The sequence below is a fragment of the Pteropus medius genome, unplaced genomic scaffold (assembly GCF_902729225.1).
Source record: "Pteropus medius unplaced genomic scaffold, Ma_sr-lr_union100, whole genome shotgun sequence".
Lineage (NCBI taxonomy): Eukaryota > Metazoa > Chordata > Mammalia > Chiroptera > Pteropodidae > Pteropus > Pteropus medius.
Genome location: NW_024354875.1, coordinates 10,325,826 through 10,342,777, shown reverse-complemented (window position 1 = coordinate 10,342,777; position 16,952 = coordinate 10,325,826). Strand labels below are relative to the sequence as shown.

General features: G+C 33.4%; 1 protein-coding gene across 1 annotated transcript in view; it reads right to left on the bottom strand.

Annotated features, from left to right (window-relative positions):
• ARHGAP15 (Rho GTPase activating protein 15) overlaps positions 1-16,952 on the bottom strand; it is a 588,346-nt gene that overhangs the window by 453,234 nt on the left and 118,160 nt on the right. The gene's annotated exons all lie outside the window — the stretch shown is intronic.

The window sequence follows — 16,952 nt, the reverse complement described above, 5'->3', positions numbered from 1 at the left end:
TTTCCTATGCCAAATCCCTGTATTTCAGAAAGTAATTATTTCAACAACAAAGTGCTCTACAGTATGTTTCCTCAGTAGAGCATTTCCTGACAGTCCAAAAATGAGGCATAACATTTATGCACTTTTTATCTTCAAAGATGGTATATAAATATCTATGACTAGAACACACTTATTTGATGATGTACGACATGTATGCATTTACCATTAAAAAAAAGGAATAAACCTATTAACATAATTTAATTATAGAATACAAATACTTTCCAATCCTTACTTCATTTTTGTCACCCACAGAAAGTACTTACTTCATCTTGAATTCTTAACCTTTAGCTCCTATAACTCATGAATCTTACTTGGGCTTAAATAATTACCGATGCAAATTTTCTATATTCTTAACATTTTTGAACCAATTTTAAAATAGATATGAATTGGTATGCAGGTTGACATATGTTGTTGAATAACTTGAACTCTAGTTTCACACTCAACAGTATTTATAAGAGGAGCTGAATGGTTCTTTTAAATGAGTCATTATGTTACCATCAATTACAAGTATACAATAAATTATGTTAAATGTGCTTTTATCTCTGGAATGACTTGATGAAATTTTACTCCATTTAAACAATAACAACAGCAATGCTTTATTTAGATTGAGAAGGTTTATATCAAAGGATTTGAATTTAGTTGTGTAGGGATTGTGCTAGGCTCTATTACTATTTACCATTTAAATTAGTGCCTCCCCTTGCGGTGGCCCTGCATATGGGAGGATTATACTTCGGTGCTCTTTTGACTCTGTAATTTCCTTAGTCCCCTCAAATGAATATAGACCTGACATATGCTACGTCTGGGTAGGAGCTTTAAAAGCCAATATGTAGTCTGTCATATCTGTTCCAGCTAGAGGTTATTCCATCAACCCGGGACCCAGTAAAAATGGGTAGAGCTCAACAACAGAAATTCATTCCCGAAGCATACCTTAGCTTATCTTGCCTAATGGACGGCCCAAAGTTGAAGTATGGTATATCAAAACCCTGAAAATATTTGGTTCTTTGTATTATTCTGTTAATATTTTCTTCATTTAATTATTGAATCTCTTTTATTTATTTAAAGACATGGGTGAATACTGAGCAAAGTTTATTTTTAAAAAAAGTCAATATAAAGTTTTTGTCCATACAATGGAAACCTTATGCAATGTAATTTAAGAAGTGATCTCTCTGCCTCTGCGTAAGACTAGACTCATCAAAGTAGAAAATTCAGAAATATTTCTAACAAATCTAACAAATTCATATGCTAAGTGAGCAAACATAATAAATGTGAATTAGCATCGTAGACATGTCATTTCCAAATCCTGTGTTTTTTAAAAGCAATCTAATTACTTACAATGGTAACTACATGCCACATTTAGTTTGCTGTGTTTTGGGTTCCAGCAAAATTAGTAAGATTTACCAATAACAATTAAGTATTCTACATAATCCAAGCATTAGTTACTTTCTTAAATCTTGCATTTAAAAAAATATTTGTTACTTTCTCTAATCATTGAAATTTTCACGGTGATTTGATTTGTGTTACACTGGAAAAAATAATTCTATTTGACCTTAGAAGATAAACATGTGTTATCAAAATGGCATTTTATATGGAGTGGGAAAATTGATTTAAAATAAACTGTGCAACAAGAAACATAATGGAAATAAATGGGAAATAGTTGAGTGTTATTTAATTTCTTAAACATAAATTAGACATTTTTGAAAACTGCCTTTTTCCAAGACTTTGGAGTTATATTCAGTACTGTGAAAAAGTAATAACTGAAAACACAATTTCCGAAATAGCTATGAAAAAATATTTAAAATTTAGACTTTGATGTAACTGAATAACTTTATCCTCTGTTTTACAACAGTTTCTGTTTCTGAAGTTAACGTAACACAGGTTTAAAAATAATAAATGTTATTGAAAAATTTAATTTAATTAAGGAATTCAAATAAATTTTTAATCTAAGACAGAATAGTCTTAGTATCATGTACCTTTAACATGAATATATTATGCTTAACACTGGGTTTAATTATGTAAAAAAAAAAAATCCAGAAAGAAATCAGAGTTAAACCTCTTTATTACATATTTTGGGAATTAAAAAGAAACTAAAAATTATATTGATGAAGGTAAGTCTAGGAATCACATGTTTAGTCTACACAAATAAATATTTTCTGACCTGGAATATAACAGCACTCTCTATGTATTTATTTTTCAAAATTGAAGAAATGGTTAAAATATTCCAAAATCCAAAGCAACATGGATTTTATGTTTCTTTTTCTTAAATAATTTTTTATTTTACTTTTTTTAACATGGAAGATCATTTCTAACTTACAGGAAAAGTTTTTTAAATACCATTTACAACAAAAATATGATAAATATAATTTTCTTAGGTCATTTGTGAGCTTTTCTATCAGTGGCACAGAAATCAAATTTCTTTCCTTTCTTCCAGAAATTCTTGAAGTGCCAGAACTTTTTGGCTATCCTTAAATTTTCCAACAGTATCTCTATCTGCTTGTATGTCTTACAGCTTAAATTTGGGATTAGAATCTCTATAGTGGCTGCCTTAACAATAATCTGTGACAACCTTGGATTCTGTTGGTCCAGACTATTTTCAAAAATAGCATAGATATGTAATATTCTCTTATTTTTAAGAAGCCAAGGAAGATACTGTCTTGAAGACTCAGAAGATACTGTTCCATGACCATTTACTGTCATTTTTTCCCTTTAACTTTTTAAGACAAATTATGTTGCCTCCACTTAATTTTGCAAAAGCTTTGGGCTTTCACCCAAAGTGATTCTAAGACTCTGGTATGGTTCTGTGTAACCTGGCATCTTTCCTAAAAGTTAACTTTGTTAGGCTGCTATTTCTATAAAAAAACTGAGTAATAGAAAAGATACATGACCAGATAAAATGGCACTACCTGCACTTTCTCTACAACCCTATCAGGAGCTAGTAGTGCTTGGTAATTATCAGAATCTGATACCACGAATAGGGGTTCCATAACCTTTTAGAAGGCCTTTTATACTGGTTGAACTTTCAAATATGTCATCTTTTCCCATAAAATCAAGCCATTGAATTATATCCGTAGACATATTATTTGTATCAATTAGCTATTGCTCTGTAACAAACAAACCCAAAATTAAGTGGCTTAAAACAACAATCACTTATTTGCTCACAATCAGGAATCTAGGTCGCATCTAGATGTTGGCATATAGTGATATGACCACAAATCTTGGACCCCCATTACCAAGTGAATCACTACATTGGGCAGGATCATAACTTACCAATGACTTCAGCAAGTCCAAACTATGGTGCAAGCTCCTTGACTCTAGGGCTATATAACTCAGAAAAGTCAATGAGGAATTAGATTTATAATGTTGCTGTGGAGTCTGTGGCAGGTTATATAATAAGAACCTTATAAGAAAGGGCTGCAGGCTTTTGGAGAAAGCCTTTGCCTCCTGCAGTAAAGAAATCTTCACCAACTGAAAAGGAGTTTCTGGCCTATTACTGGATCAGAGTAGGAGAATGAGTATCTGATCATGGGACATCAAGTGACTAACTTCAGCTTCCCATGATGAGCTGGATATTGTCAAATCCACTGAATCATAATATTGGGCAACAGTCCATTGATGGAAATGCTATGTTCAGAATTTGGCCCAAGTAATTCCAGAGGGCCTAAGTAAGTTACATGAACATATGACTCAAACTTCTATTTCATCCATCACTGTTATGCTCTGCCTCTCCCTGAGCTTGGCCTCATGGGAGTTCTTGAAAGCCAGCTGATGAAAGATGAAAAACTTCATTCCTGATTCATGACTAGGTCACTTCAATATGTTAGTGAACACCAAACAACATCAACAACAACAACAAAAAGAAAGAAAGAAAAAGGCCTGTAGCTGCACCATAGGTCCACTATGGGGTGATCTTGCAGGAAGGCGGTGAGGAGAAGGATAAACCATCACACAGAAAGAGATATAAAAAAAAACAACAACTTGATTTGTAGAGTAGCCTGAGGTAAAGATATAGACTAATTTCCAGAAAGTGGAGAGTGGCTCTGCTTGTTATTCAGAGACCTAGAAGGTGACTGTTGGAAAACTGGAAATGAAGGAGTCTGGCAAATATCAGTGGACTCCTAGGAGGGGGCACAGAACCTGCAAAACTTTGTGTCTCACCTTAATGTCTTAATATCTACCAGAGAGTAAGCCAGTATACCAGATGACTGCATTGAATTCTTCTAGTCTCTGTCATTAGTCACTTGGAACTTGCATAGTGTGCCCACAAATGGAGTGTCCATGGTGGCACAGATGGAAACTATGCACAGACCCAATACCATGGTTCCCTGTCACCAATGCTGACGTAACTTCTACCACTGCTGATCGCTCAGTGTGTCAGTAGCAGAGACAGACACCTGAATCCTTCGAGGACACCAGCCAGGCACCTGATGGCAAATTGACTATATCACACCCCTTCTATCCTTGGAGGAACAGTGATTCTCCTTGGAATTGATATCAGCTCTGGACATGAGTTTGCCTGCTCTGTCTATGGTGCCTCTACCTGACTCGCCATTCCATGGTTTTCAGAATACCCAATTTAGCAACATGAGGTCATTCACAATGTTGCCTCAAATCAAGGACGTGGTAGAAACACAGCCCTGGGCATATGATGCTGGAATCCACTCTTCTTATTAAATAACACACTATCTGGATGCAATCAACCTAATAGAATGATGGAATGATTTCTTAAAGTCTTAGTTAAGGTAGAAGCTAGGGAACAAGACCCTGTTTAGCTGGGGTGCTATATTCCAAGATGCAATATATATTATGAATCAATATTAGATACATGTCACAGTGTCCCCAATGCCTAGGATACATGAGTCTAAGGGCTAAGAAGTAGAAACAAGAATAGCTCCTATAATAACCCATTTGAAACATTTATGCTTTTGACTTTTGCAACTTTGGCTCAGCTGGATTAGAAATGTTTGTTTTAGATTAGGGGGAAGTTTGCTTCTAGCATGGATTAGTAACGGCCACTGTACTTATAGCTATGACCATTGCTTGGTAACCATAAAGACTTTAAATGTGGACCAACAGGCATATAAAATAGCTATTATACTCATGAGGATAATTGGCCATAGTAAGGTTGCTCCTGTACAAGGGGTATAGGAGAAATGATTGAGGAACTCAGAGGATTCACTGGGATGTCTTTTGGTGCTTCTATGCCTGGTGAGAGCAGTGAACCATCAATTGCAGCAAACAGAGCCTGGCAATGTCAAAAATTAAGGACTCAAATTTGTTGGGTATGAAAGTCTGATGCACCTCATGAAGCAAGCATACAGACCACTTACAGTCTTGACTGCAGGTGAGGAAAATCTAGAATGAGTGGTGGAGGCAATAGATGATGATTATCAAATATGGCCTCAGGCACAGTTGCAGTGGAGGAGTATAGTTTTTTTCCCACTAAAATGCTTATATTAGCTCTTTTGTAGGGATCGAGGCTAGTCACCACCTTGAAGATTCAGCAGTGGATTTGAATTAACATGAGATATAAATCAGTTTGTGTATTGCAAGGAATAGACAGCACCAGATATTTCTCGTGTCCTGCCTTCTGTCCTTTTGGTATTATTTATTTACTTCTTTTTTTATTATTTATTATTATTTATGCTTACAGCACCTGGTCTTCCTAGGTGATCTCCCATCTAAGTACTAACCAGGTCCGATCCTGCTTAGCTTCCAAGATCAGACACCCTTGTTCAAGGTGGCATGGCTATAGACCATGGACCGTGGCTCTACTGGGCCACGAACCCAGGACCTTCTGTGTGTAAAGCAGATGTGCTAACCTCTACACTATGGAACCATGTCCTATCCTTTCAGTTTTAACTGTGATTCCAGCTGCAACCGGTGTAAACAGTTCTGTGTGGGCTTCAAATCCTTTTGTACTGATTGTATCTTGCCTCAAGCATGCACTGCCTATTGTTCACTTTCTGCCATGTATATTCTCTGAATCTATGGAGTAAAGTACCTGAAAAAGCCTCCTTGGCACACCCGTGCATGCGCAGCCTGAAAGTCAAGATGATTATCCCATCCTAGAGAGAACCGTAAACCAAACCAAATGGGTGAGAAGCCAGTACTGTCAATCCTTGGTTAGAAAATTCTGACAAATGTCCTAGTCATTCTGTGACCCACTCAAAAATGACACTTGTAAGTGCCTTTTCTTCTTCCTATGCTTTATTCTTGTTAGTTCAGAATTCCTGTTTTCTGGGATCACTTCCCAAATAAACTTGTTGCAACACAATCCCTAGTCTCAAACTTTGCTTTGAGAGGGGACCCAGCCTAAGCTAGAGACATATATGGCAAAACTATTTGCTTAAACGGATTTCAAAACTAGCTCCCTATGAAAGGAAATAATCATTCCTCAACTGAGATACAGCTGCCACTGTCATAAAATTTAGCATTAAAACAAAAACAAAAACAAAAACAAAAAACATCGAATGCCCCAGTATATCATGTAGCAATTACACAGTAAAGAATTTAGGGTGACTTCGTTCATTACAGTATGCGAATGATTATCCTAAGTGGGAATTTAGTGTCAAACAGCTATAAAAGTTGCCGAAAAACAGATCTTATTGAAACAAACATTAGCAACTTATGACTACAATCTGGGGTTACATTGACCATAGCTACTATCTCTATTTTGGGTCCATTAGAAATCACCTTGGGTGGTGTCCAAGTCAATTATAAGAATAATACACTTGAAATTTTATACTGATGGATGAAAAGGGGCATAATCATCATCAATTTTACTTTATTTATAAGATTTCATTGTTATTTTTCATATCCTCTTCATAAATAGAAACAGAGGTAGGGAATTGAGAAATCTTCCTGAGGAAGATTAGTGATCTGCTTCTATAAGTCGAAACTGCATGTTTTGAGGAAGGAAACATTTTAAGTGGCAAAACATAGCTGGTAACAAGGGTAATATCAACTACGATTTCACAGAGTAAAAATTGTAACCAAGAATTTAAAATAAAAGCCCCAGTCTTACTTTAAAAATAGACATTTACAAGTTTTCTTGCAAAAAATAATATCTGTTTGATATTATGATTCTCCAAGTTTAGTGCAATGGCTTTTTGTTATCTTACTTTTACTAAATCATAAGGTAGTTTAATGATACAGGTAAATATACACTAGAAGCTGAATATTAACTATGAAATAACATTCCTGAGAATTCAGGATTAAGCTTCAATTTTCCTCTTGGGGAAATTTTAACTTGTTATCTGCTAATAATCTTCAAAGACTTATAATCTATATAAATATTCACTTTATGGATCAGGATTTTCTTTCTATACAATGAGACATTCTACAGTTTTTAGAAACTTAAAGCATATACTGAAATTGTAAAGCTTATTTTATTGGTTCTGATTAAAAATGTGTTAATACAATGGTGCTTAAGAACCATCAAAATTTCTTAAATTATATTTTAATGATTTCATTTTGACAAAAAGTGCACCATGAGTTGAATAATATTTATTTAATTTGTAAATCCATGAAGAAAGATGACTTCATAAGTCTCTGAGTCATAAACAATTAATCAAAGTTCTTCAACACAAGTGAATGACTGGGAAGAAATCTAGTGTTTTAAAAAACCCTATACATTTTTCTCCTTTGACACTCTAAATCATGTTATTTCCAAATTCAAACTCAGTGAATGATAACTTTAAAAAGTTCATGTTTGGATACAAAAGAGGGAACATAGCATCTCGCATATATCCTTACTTAAACATTACTCTGTGTTTTTAGATTCAATAAACACTCCTAATATTTGACTACATATTTATTTATTTGCTAACAAAATGAGTGTTGATAAAATTCATCAGTCAACAACAGCCAAAAGTAACTTCTTTAGATAAGCCAAGGAAAATATAAGTGCCTATTTAGGACAAAGATATACAAGTCTGTCATTGTCTCCCTGAATCCTCCCTTCTACAAAAGGACAGAGAGAAAGGACTGCCATCACATGAATGACATCTAGGACCAGGGGATCTCACGTTGATATTTTATCACATAAGAAAAGCCCTCCTTTGAATATATCGCCAGAGTACCCAGCCAAATTGTCAGTAAAGTCAGTGCTGGAACACCAATGAGCCACCAGATGGCAGCAATGCTTTTATGAATAATGCAGCATTATGTTCAGTCCATCTAAGATTTCCTGTTAATAATAGAACAATCCTACTTTAGTAAAAGGACAGATTTGTTCATAATAAAAGCAGCCATTTTTTTCATGTCACTAGTTATATTTTGTAGGGTTTATTTGCTTTCTAGTACTGTTTGCCCTTCCCACCCCCCCCCCAAAATATTTATTTTCTTGCACATTAAACATTAAATTGCTGTTGAATTTCATTTTGATATTGTGGTAGAAAATGCCTGTGGCTTGAAACAAATATTTTCCTTTCTGATGGACAAATAACATCTGTGGTTGTAAATGTTCCAGTGAAGCTGTTAAAAGACACGGGTTTCATATAATTTCCTGCCACCCTCATTGGTGCATCCTACACATCAAAAGAGTGTATTTATAACCTGTTTCCACGAATTGATTGCAAATCTATCATAGATCTCGAATATCTGAAGCATGTCTTCTACTTGACCATGGGTGAGAATTTTGAAAAATGAAGCATTGCTTAGATTCAAGTTCGAAAAGAACACTATCAAGGTCTAAATTATTTGTAAAAAAGAATCCTCAATATCAGTGTTCTTTCCCTTTTGGAGCTGTTAGTAGCAATTTGTTAATTTTGCCACTGTAAAGTTTTTGCTTTTGCACATGTTCACCAAGGAAGTCAGATTATTAAATTCTTCTAGTGCTGGAAATGAAACATTAGGCAAATGGGCAGGACTAAGGCTAAGTATCTAATAGCTTTCTACCAAAACGAAATTCACCTAAGCCCTCAAAGTGAATGTTCCTTCCATGGTCGTCAAGTCATCTCATTTTGATCTATTATCTGAAAACAATTCTAACTTCCTTCCTAATTTCTCTCCAACCTCAGGCATTTCATTTCATTATTTCACTTAGGTCATCTCTCAACATCCTGTTTTGTTAAATTAAAAAAGATCAGCCTCCTTTCTTCTTCAAATACTGAGAATCCTTGACTGTTCTAGAGTGTTTTAAAGCCTTCCTTTTGAATATTTATTTTCTACTAAATTTTGAGTAACATGTTTAACTCAGATATTGAGAGATTTTATGCATAGATTCCACAAGTGGCCTCTGCAGTTCTGTGTAAGTGTTGGCATTTTCAATCCATCTTATACTTAGTTTTTTTTTTTCTTGTGTTCATTTCAAGCCTTTGTTTATGGATGTTTGCTTTGTTATTTTCTTATACTGCTTTAAACATTGCTCTGAGGTTTGAGAGTTTTGCTCACCACTGCCCAGATTTTTCTCCTGCTCAGTGGCTTGTGGCATATAAACACTGTGAATATATATATTTTTTTTCTCTTGCCTTCAGATTCAGCCTCATTGCCTTATGTTTGCAACTGAATGGCATTGGCTATTTATCTGCCAGTGATCCTATCCTATCCAAAAGCTCTCAATTTTATTTCACCCTGTGTCATCCTTATGGACAAGCTATAAAATGTGATACCATTTACTGGCCCCATCTATTATGTACCAGTTTTAGGGATTAAATTGTTCCTTTTTCTGGAAGAGGCTTGTTTGCTATTTTAAAAAATCATACTCAGCATGATAAACATGGCTGCTCTCTTTTAAAAACATAAAATTAGAATTTTGAAATAGATATGAAAAAGAGATCTGCTGGTTTGAATGTCATCTTGCTAGTACCAAGATACTATCTTCTGTACTTTACAAGATGAAAATTACAAATGGCAAAACCGTAACACTTGATGATTCTGCTTAGATCCCATGAAACGCCCTTGGCAGTGTTTGCTTTTGCTCAGGTAGGGCATGTGGCCTGAAGTCCCAGGTTTAATTCCATGTATCTCTGTTAGCCTCACTCTGGTTCTGTGGATATGGGGAACTGCACAGTTAGCTCATGCATGGCACAGAGACCATCACACTGGTTTACCAAAACATCAAGAAACAGAGTATGTTCCATGAGACGAGGGGGTTTACATTGTGATGTCGATAAATGAAGAACAGCATGTTGCTTTTAGCCTGTGTCAAACTAAAATCCAGAATTTATTCGCAATGCATGACTCTTATCTTTGAGCAAATGATCTAGCTATTCCAGAAGGCAGTGTGAAGCGAGCTAATCAGTGACCTAAACTCATTAGGTCATATGTATACATCCTTCTACTGACATATTAGAAGTATAGGAAGCCAAGCTGACATTTTCTTTTTTTTTTCTTTACATTTTTAATTTTGATTTATTTTATTTTATTTTGGAAATTAAAAATCTTGATTCCCTTGGCTAATTTGGGACTTTTTTAAAATATGTCTATTGTCAATCTTTGCTGTCATCCAGCTTTGGATGACATTCTACTTTGATGATAGTTCAAAAAGAAATGAATACAAAAAGATAGCGCTATACCCTTTAGTAGTTAGTGTAATAAAAAAGCTGTGCAAATGAATACATATGCTCATAGACCACTAAGGTTCATGGAATCATCAGGCAACATACACTGGCTATTGTTTTCTCTAATAATATACTCAATTTATCAGTGTCTTAATTCTATACTTGAGATTATAAGGATTTTTTTAAAGAGAGCTTTATCGTTCTTTTTAAAATTAAACCAGCAACAAGGCAGTGGTGCTCCCAAGTAACATGGTCTAAAGTAGACATGTTTCACTTAAGGAGTGTACTTTCTAGCCATCAACTTGTTTTTGCTTCTTCTTTCATCAGTCAGGCTAACATGCTCTGTAGGTCTCACCTTAGATTCTTATAATCAATTTTATTTCCTACCCCTAGGCTCTCTCCTTTGCAGTAAATCTTAAGCACCCTTGACATTAATATTCCTAAGTCAAAGCCTCAATTATAAAATTATATTACTTCATTCATCAAAATTCTTCTGTGCTATCCCACTGGCAAAAAATGAAGCCAAAATCATAAAAATAATCATATTTCTTTCTCTTCAATAAAAAAAAAGTATTATCCTGATATCTCAGTAGGAGAATAAAAAGAGTTCCGTTGTTTCACTTTCATTTTTCGGGCATAGTTGCTGTACTTGACTCTAAGTTCCCTTAGCAAGTTGCTATCAATATCTTGTTAAAGGTTTTTAGGGCAAAATGCTTTTCTTAAAGTATTAACTGGGATTAGACATCAATTAATTAACTTACATTGATTAGATTCTATATTAACTACACTATTTATAAGAATAGAATATTAAAAATAATTTCAGTAAGATTCAAGGACACATATTCTTAGTTAAACAACAAATGAAAAGATTTTCCCATGGTGTATTAGCTCTTAATCTATTGATTAAGTTCACAAGGCAGTACACAGAATGGACGTGGAGCAGAATTCCTGGATTGTATTTCACAGATGTCTACCTCTCCTATTCAGATGCTTCCAAATCCACACTGAAATTTCTCTCAAAGTGTTGTTGGATGATGTGCTTTAGTAGATGAATAATAATGCCGGGTTGTAGCTATACTAAAATGAGTCCTTTGGAGTTCTTTTTAATAAGGGATTGCTTTATTTTAACATCAGCACAGGTAGAGAGTAGGTAAGGTAAGGACTGTTATCTGTTATTTCCTTGTTGTGAAAAACTAAGTTGAAGGAGAAATTTTGCTCTGGGTTCTACATAAAGATACAAGTGGTATAGCCAAAACTGGAGCACATGTCCCCAGACTCTTGTGCTCTCTCTACTGCACCTTCTAAATGATGGATGAGTAATCGGTAGATAAAATGATTGGGGACAAACTAGAAAGCAAAAAACAACTGTATTAGATATTAATGCTGCTCTTACTCTGGTTTATTTTTAATGCTATGCCTTTTAAGATACTGTGAGTAATTCTCTGAAGTAAAACCAGCTTTACTTGAAATCTAATGCATATATGAATGTGAAGAATCATCCTTTTGCATTTAGTCTAACTATAAGCATTGAAAAATGAAAGAGAAAATTGGTAAAAGCTCAAATTTATTTAAACTACCACTTTTAGCTGAAGAAAATGGATAAAAGCAAAATACCAGTAGTTTTCCTTTTGGCTTAAAATGACATTTTCCAAGATGTTATTAAATTATCTTCGCATTAATAAATGTAAGCAGTACTTAAACATTTTAAGCTAAGACATATTCAGATCAGGAAGAGCAATCAAATTATGTTTAAATGTAGAGCATATCCATGGAAAATATTACATGAATATGTTTAATATACATTATAGCCAGAAGACTCCATCCAAAATCAGAAAAGTAATGCAAGTAATGATAAATCTATTCTGAGATTTGCTTTACTTTTAGGGACAGAACCTGTTCCCATGAGATATTTTTAAATATTAAAAAAGAACCTCAAATCCAGGAAATTTGATTACAATTTTTGTTGAGGTTATCAATTGGTACTGGTGGAGGAGAATAGACTTTCATCTTCTTGAGTCATTTAATTTTTTCTGCCTTTCAAGCAGGCAATAGATATAGTGCTAATCAGCCATAATGCATACATAGTAGAATCATTTTACTCGAAGCACGTAATCGATATATGAACCCACTGCGTGTTCATGGGTACATTTTTTTAAAAAATGTTATTTTAAAGAAAACTCAGAAAAAAATGAGGCCTACTCACGGTCTGGATCTGAAAAAAGATAAACCTTTAGAGTAAAAATTATTTAATTATTTTAAATGAGTAATCATCTACTTACTATCTTATATGTTGTAATGAAAAGAACCAAGGAAACCATATTTTTCTTATTCTTTACTCCCTATTTACCAAAGTGATTAGAGCTGATTGATACTCTGGAAATCATCTTGGAGTACAGAGCCTATATTATGGAAACAAATTCCTAAAATGCTTTATGACAGTAATTTTTTTTACTAAAAAAATGCAACTCTAGCCTTAGCAGTAACCACAGAATTAGTTAAAAGGTATCTGGTCCTCTGGTTTAATACATATAAAGCAGTATGGAATATAGTCTCTGTCTTTGTATTTTCTTTGGGGAGACAAAAACTAATTTACATGACAGCACTAAAGAATATTTAAGTGCTAAATTAAATGGTATGGAATTAATTACAGTGCTTGGGACCATCGTATATATAATAAGGGGGCAGGCCGCTCCTTGGAGAACAGGAATATTTTATAGATGTATCATCTATCTATTCCATAGTCGTGTCATGAACTCCCTTTCCCCCGACTTTCAAAAATATTTTACTCAGAGAGCCTTGTGTTCAAAGGAAGGAAGAAAACATTAGTAAAAATTTTCCTTCAACTTTGAAGCAGAAGATATTAAAAGTTAAAAAATTACTGATTGTTTTAAATTACTTTGCAGCCATTTTCTCAGTTGAACACCCTATTGCAAAGCTTCGTAAATGACTAATGTTATCTTCGAGGAAAAGGAAGAAGGGACAGAAGCAGTGCTTGTGTTACAGAGGCTGCCTGACAATACTGCCAACCTTTAACATGGTTTTATTTAGTTATTACAACTATCTCTCTGTAAATGACATTTAGGATTATTTAAGATTATGTTGTAATCCTTTTAATCCTTAGTGCTTTAAATTTCAGGCTAAACACCGAAGAGCAAACTAGCACTTAGCAGAAATGTTTAAAACATGTGATTTGAACATAAATCTTTTTATGCACTCTTTCCCTGATGAAAACCTAGTGTTGCTCTTAAGTTAACTAAGAAAACTCGTACCACAGCTCATTACAAATCACTTGCTTGTTAAATGCTTTCTCAAGCTACATCAAACTTGTGATGGTCCTCGACAATTATGCTAAATGCAGAATTAAATAAAAGTTCACAGCAGTGAACATTTACTAATTTAACTTCGAATTTGTATGACCTTTAATAAATACAAAGTGTCTTTCTGTGTTTGTGTGTATGTGTGGCAACGATCACCCTATATTCTAAGGTCAAGCTTAGGAGTGGGTATATACACAGACACATATACATTATATACGCATATTTTTATACATTTATACTTTTTAAAAACATAGTATCATTTGTCTATATTTAACTTATTATAAAAGTTGCTGATGATTTTTTAAAAATATATAATTTATTATTAGAAGTACAAATTAGGCCAAAGACTGTCCTGTTATTACTTACTCAGACAATGACCATCACTGTGATTTACTGAGAGTTGAGTACCAAGCCTTAATGCTTAACTAACGTTGTCACTGGTATGTTACCATGTACCAATCAAATAAGATTGAATCGACATCAAGAGTTAAATAAAACTTTGACTATGAAGGAAATGTGACTTTTAATACAAAAAGAAAATGAATAACTATATAAAAGTACAAACCAAAAGAAATCTTTCCTTTTCTTTTTGTCACAAATGTGTGCTTCTGAGTCTTTCAAATATTATCTCAAGCACGTAATATTTTGTTTGTTTTCATATTCATTTTAAATTTGACTTCTCTACAAACACTGCAATTATGTAGCATATAATTGCTAATCCATCAACTTTTAAAAAACAGATTTCGAATTCTAAATTATTTCCAATTTTGCTTTTCTTTGATTTTTCTTGAACCAAAAATCTCAATAGCCATTTGATATCTGTAATCTATAATTCATAGACTGAGATTGAACACCAAGCCTAATTCAAACTTGGCATTCTAAAGCTATTTCTGCTATAGCTTATCAGCTGAAGCTATGATGGTCTTTTTCAGTCAGGAAGAAACACTTCATTATTCTGTAGGTAATGAAACCCTTGCACGCACACATTCAAACACCGAACAATGTCTTACTACCAAGTTTTTGAGATATAATCATGTTTATTCTGATCATTTGAGAGTTAGATCAGCTAAAGTATCTAATCAAATATTGATGCAAGTCATCTAGATTCAGTTCTCTGGTCAATCTTTCCCAACGCCTTCTTGTTAACATAACTATAAAAGCTATTTATATGGTTCCTCTCAAAAGGCTCACTCTCATAGTTTGTATCTGTGGATACATATTAGTAAATTTCACCTAAGCTCATGTGTTTAGGTGATAAAAAGATTTCAGCATGATGTGAAAATCACGTGATTCACCCCAAAAAGAATGAAGCAGGAAATGAAATCTGAATCTTTCTTTAGCTTTCTTCACAACATCCTCATAATAACCTGTTGTTTCTCTAAACTAAAAAGTACAATACTAAAAATTATATAAACTGAATATAAGAACACTGAGGTCCCGTGAGCTATTCGGGTACCTTACAAACAAAACTAGCTGGCAAGAATGTCACCTCTACAAAGCTACTAAAAGTGAAAATAGTTTTTAATATATTTGGAAGCACCTATATTCAGAAATATAAAAAACAAGTAAAAAAAATATAATGAGAGGTGCTTAGCCATATTCAGAAAATGTTAGGCTGATATGTATCATCAGTATAGGCGGTTCAAAGATATATCTATGTTTATTATGTTTATAGCTATGTAAAATTATACATAAATATTTTTAATATTTGAGGCCCTATATATATCACACATACTTGACTATCATCTTCTTTTGTAATCTAATTTAACTCTTCATAAGGTTAACAAAAAGAACTGAAAAAGGCTGCCTTGGACCAACTCTAAATGTTTCCATTGTCTAAGAATTATATTGATGCCAAATTTTCATGTCTTTATTTTATAACATTGGTGATTAGGATGCTAAACTCACAATACATAATAAAACTAAACCACTTAATTCACCCAATCCAGTTCAAAACGTCTCATACTGATTATGTAGGTTGTCATAGAGACTACGATTACAGCCTCTAAATTTTGTTACTGAGAGCAGACTAATAAAAAGAGTAAGAAATTGGAAGACAGGACATATCACTGATCTACAATTCTTCACTTTAGAAAAAATTTATTTTTCCATCTTGATCCTGTAAATTCACATTCACATTCTAATCACTTTTGGCTTTAATCTTTTGATTTCTAGGCAAGTCTGTTTAGTTTTCTTTCTTTTTTAGTAAAAAACCATTAATATGTCAAAAAATGAATATCTAAATAGAATGATGTTAGAACCTCCCAAAATAATTTATTCCAGAATATGTTGAAATTTTTTTTTTTAATTAACATGGGTCCAAATTATTTAGATAAACCTGAAATAGCTTCTAGAAGATGCAAAACAAACTAGAAACCACTTTTTGTTCTCGCCAGGGACCTCAGCTAGACTTTCTCACCAACTTATACTTCTAGGAGATACAATATATTAATTTCAGTGATGCATTTAAGAATAGAGCTGACTTGTCTTCAAGGGTCAAAATGGTCTTAGATGGCTTAATATATTAATTTTAATAATCTAGTTCCTTGGATACTAAATGATATAAATCATAAAATATACCTATAAAGTTATTGGTTACTTTGGAAATATAAAAGTGAATTAAATCTCATATGACTATAGAAAAACATCAACCTCCATAATCTAAAGTTATTAATTGCCAAAGAGATTTTAGTAACGTCATCTGTGAAATATTAAGTTTTCCTATTTCTTTTTTTTTCAAGGATTTCATCTGGTTCTTTCCATTCAATGAAACATAATTGAAATTATTAATCACAGTTATATTTTTCCAAAAAAATTAAATTATGTAATATGAAAAGGTCTAATTTTTATAGCTGGTCACCTCTCTACATTCCCCAAAATCACACTGGTTAACATAATTTATGACTAGGAGGCAGGAATGGCAATGAATGCAAACAGTTTTTCATAATTAGTGTATCTTACTTTATGTACGTCTGAAAATTCTACATTAAATCTATTTAAGTCAAACATTCTAGGTTTGAACCCCAAACAACTAGCAAATACATTGCAAATTCAATGACTTCTGGTGTAAAATTAATCAACACACAACATATATTTT